This window comes from Pinus tabuliformis, chromosome 1_2 (assembly GCF_031772625.1).
Source record: "Pinus tabuliformis cultivar Carrire ecotype Pingquan chromosome 1_2, CPIR1, whole genome shotgun sequence".
In the NCBI taxonomy this organism is placed as follows: domain Eukaryota; kingdom Viridiplantae; phylum Streptophyta; class Pinopsida; order Pinales; family Pinaceae; genus Pinus; species Pinus tabuliformis.
In genome coordinates, this window is record NC_142298.1 from 1,096,523,443 (window position 1) to 1,096,528,056 (window position 4,614).

Here is a 4,614-nt window from a genome sequence, read left to right on the forward strand (position 1 = left end):
TGGATTGCTGCTACAATTCTAGTCTCAGGACATTTTGAGACACATCGAGAACTCTCCAAGCTCCTATCTGGAGTGTGATAAATCATACCTTTCCATTGGAATCATGGCATATGGGAGGATTTTAGTCCATTTGGACAACAAAGAGGGGTTACAAGAACAAATCACTCTGTGTCGGAGGAACTTCACGTGAACACAGATCGTTGATTATGAGGGGGTTCCATTTAGGTGCAGGCGCTGCCATAAGGTTGGTAACCTCTTCGGGGTTTCCCCCTGATCAGTAAAGTGAGGAACACTGATAAGGGAAGGACAATACCAACAAGACACACCTCTACGGATGCAGCAATGGAATGCTCCGCCCCTAAAGCAGCAGTGAATACCCTATCCATGGAGACTCCAAAGAAGCATGGCAAAGCACCATATCACCCACCCTCTCCTCCTCTGACTAGGTAAAGGGTGGCTATGGAGGCCGCGCTATCTTCAGGTATGCCCCATTTTGACCCATGCTCTATTAAATACACTTTTTTACTTGAATGCATAGATGTTTCATTGGGATTTCATCAGATCTCTGCTTTCATGCCATCGCGCCCATTACTTTGGCTTTCTCTCTGCATCCCTCTCACCCTATATACTCATGTACCCCCCCATCTTTCTCGGAGGGGAATCCACCTGCATCCTCTAACTCTAATCAAGGGTCCCTTACACACAGATATCTGCTCTGATCCCTCTCCTGATCGCAGGCCCCTGAATACATTATTATCAGTCTGATATCTTCCCCCATCCCCTCGAAACCCCCTAGAGGCTGACCATCCTCCCTATCCAAAGCCAAGTTTCAGGCAGGGGAGGAGATTGCCACGGGTCGACAACTTACAATAGACTGGGTTCTTAGAGCATAGAACACCTTGGGCTCATCTCCCTGATGAAGTTGCTATCATTCAACTGTCGAGGGTTAGCTAGCCCTAAGAAAAAAGTAGCTCTACCAAGACTTCTTAAGATCGAACATATAGACGTTGTATTTTTACTAGAAACCATGGGCCTTGCTGATGGTATTTCTAACATCTTCGAATCCATGCTGCCCAGTTGGTCCTTTCAATCCCTTTATGTAAATGGTCATTCGGGTAGCATAGCCTTGGGTTACAACTCCGGCTCTATGAGGCTGTGTAACATTTTGGGAGGCATTGGACACATAGGGACAAACATTTTCTCCTCTAAAATGGGCACAAATATTAGACTTGTTAATGTGTATGAGCCATGTCAACACCGTGAAGTATTTTGGGAACAATTATTGACCTCCAATTTCTTGCAATCAGACAACATCATCCTGGGAGGGGACATAAACTTATCTATGGGGTTCTCAGAATCTTAGGGACATCATGCCCAGGTCGACCCCATATCTACTTTCTTTGAGAATATCCTAGAGAAACACAACCTTATTGATATCCCCTCTGCTAAAATCCTACCTACATGGAGGAACAGAAGGATTGGAGAGCACAACCACCCAAGGAGGCTTGATCGATTTTTCATCAAGGAATGATTACCGGGTTTTGGCTACATCTATAGATAATGGGTTGGGTCAAGAGGTATATTTGACCATTCACCAATATTCCTTGACATAAGGGGAGGACTCAACAAACCAAGAGCCCCTTTCAAGTTAAATTTCACTTGGTTGAAGGATGTCTCTGATACTCGGTTGGTAACTGATTTTTGAAAGACCCACCCCACTGTTGCTGGTGGGAACACAACAGAAGGCTTTGTCAATAACTTAAAAGAGTTGAAGAGGCTATCCAAAAACTGGGCACATAATAAGAGAGAACAGGAAGAATAAACCCTAAGGGACATTGAATCAGAGATTTCTTCTTTGGAAGATGAGCAAGGAGCAGTTTTCACCTCAAGCAAACAAAAGGACAAGCTCAATGCATTAATATTTAAGAGAATCAAAATTATAAAAGAGAGGCAAATGGCCAAAAAGCAATTGATACCATATGGCAATTGACAAATGAGCAGAGGAATATTGTGCATACTTTCCAGCAACTAGCCTCCCTGGCCACAACTCACTTCAAGCAGATCTACCAGGCACCTCCGAATGCCACTCTTGCTAAAGTCATCAGAGTAGCACAACTCTTTCCTCGGTTTTTAGATCAAGGGACTGTTATGGAACTAAAAAGGGGGGCCTCTATGGGGGAAATGGAGGCTACCTTGAAATGATTTAAGTGCGACAAGACTCCTGGACCAGATGTTTGGTTGGTAGAGTTCTACACAACTTTTTTTGACATCTTGGGAGATGATGTACTTAAGGTCATTAAAGACTGTCGGACTACTGGTCAAATGTATCTGGCCATCAATTCCACTTTCATCGCGCTCATCCTCAAATTAGATAATATGGCCTCCTTTGATGACTTCCACCCCATCTGCCTGTGCAACTTCATTTATAAAATCATTGCTAAAATCATTGCAAACCACCTTCAACCCATTCTTTCTACCCACATCTCCTCTGAACAATTTTCCTTTCTCCAAGATCGATAGATTCATGAAGCTGTTGGTAGTGCACAATAAGTGATGCACTCCATTCAGATGAAGAATATTAATGATATGATCCTAAAGGTAGACCTCTCAAACGCCTTTGATTAGGTAAGATAGTTATACCTCTAAATGCTTCTAACTCATTTAGGGTTCCCATACGAGTTTATAAAATCGATCATGTGCTGCATTACAAACATTTCTTTTAGTGTCTTGGTCAATGGAGTGACATCACATTTCTTTCACTCTAAAAGAGGCCTTAGGCAGGGGTGTCCCCTGTCCCCCTTACTTTTTTTTGCTGGTTATGGAGGGGCTTAGTAGACTTGTAAAAGAAGTGCATAGCAAGAGAAGACTCATGGGAATCAGGATCATAGACAGATGCATAATAACTCATTTACTTTTGATGGATGATGTGTTGATCTTCCTCAATGGTGGAATAGGGGACTTGACTACCTTACAGAACACCATTTCTCTTTTTTGAACTGCTACGAGCATGGTCATCAATCATTCTAAATCCACCATTACAACTACAGGTTGCACTGCTCATGAGATATAGTTTTCTCTTCGCCAGTTCCCCTTCACCCTCCTATAGTTGGAGGATACACTTTGATATCTGGGTTATAGACTAAAGCCCCATGGCTACAAAATAGCAAACTAGACATGGTTAATCTCAAAGTTGGAAAGAAGACTCAACATCTGGTACCATAAGTACCTCTCCAGTGCTGGAAGACTAGTACTCATCAAAGCTATCCTTGAAGCCACTCCTGTGTATTAGATGTCCCTGGCATGGATACCTAGGGGAATCCTCACTAGAATTCAAAATCTATGTTGCAGTTTCCTCTGGAAAGGAAAACAAACAAGGAGGATATTTGCATCGGAAAAATGGGAGTTGCTTACCCTCCCAAAGAAATGGGGAGGGTGGGGTATAAAAAAGTTGGAATATTTCTCCTCCACTCTGGCAGCCAAGTTAAGATGGCAATTGATCACATCAAACAACCTATGGACTATGATGGCTTCCTCTAAATACATAGCTCCCATAAATCTAATGGATTGGCTCAGATAGATAAGTTGGAATAAAACAGGGATCTCTATCATCTGGAAAGCATTGATCAACTCTATGCCACTCATTCGAGAAGGACTCACCTACAGAATAAAATCAGGAACATATGTACATATCGGGCTAGATCCATGGATTGGGTGTGGTAATGCCCACAAGCTACCAGAAGAGCTCAAGCTCCTCCTTGCTAACTCAGGCATAACTCATATCAGACACATTGTAGATATGGATCGCTCCACCTTTTTGCACCAGGCCTAGAAATCTGCCCGCAATTTGCACATCCTCCAATAGTGGCATGAATATTGGGTGGACTACACAGTTGCTTTAACTGAATCACACATCAGAATCGTAGAAGGGGAGGACGAGATTATTTGGGCGCATGCAAAAAATGGCCATTACTCCCCCAAAGAGGGATATCTCTATTTAGCAAGCGACCATAGACCACAATCTATAAAACAATGGTAGAAAAGTATGTGGAAACTTAAACCGCCCCCTAGAACCAGATTAATCATGTGGTCAATTCTAGAAAACAAGACTCCCACAGGTGACAATCTTATTAAGAGAGGCTAGTATGGACCTTTTTGGTGCAGTTTATGTAAAGATAACTCAGAATCTACAGAACACCTCTTTCTCACCTGCCCTATCACTATAGACCTCTGGAATTCTGTCCTCTTGATCATCCCCTCCCAGTGGACATGGTGGGGTCTATCAGTCAGGGATGCTTGGACAACATGGTGGACTTTTGCAACCCCAACAAAGGCTAGGAACCTTCCCCTCCTTATATGTTGGGAAATCTGGATTTCCCGTAGTCAACACATTTTTTAGGATACTGTTCGTCACTAGCCCTCATCTCTGCCCAAATTCTCGGAGACTATAGTAACATTCCTTAAGACGATGACAATCCTCCCCGATGCATATCTTCCAGAAAACATCAACAACTCCCAGCCATGGGCATATTTTGACGGATCAGCACAAGAAGCTGGGTGTGGGGGTGGTGCCATCCTGTATCTTTTAGATTCCCATCACTTCCAAATCCAAATGGG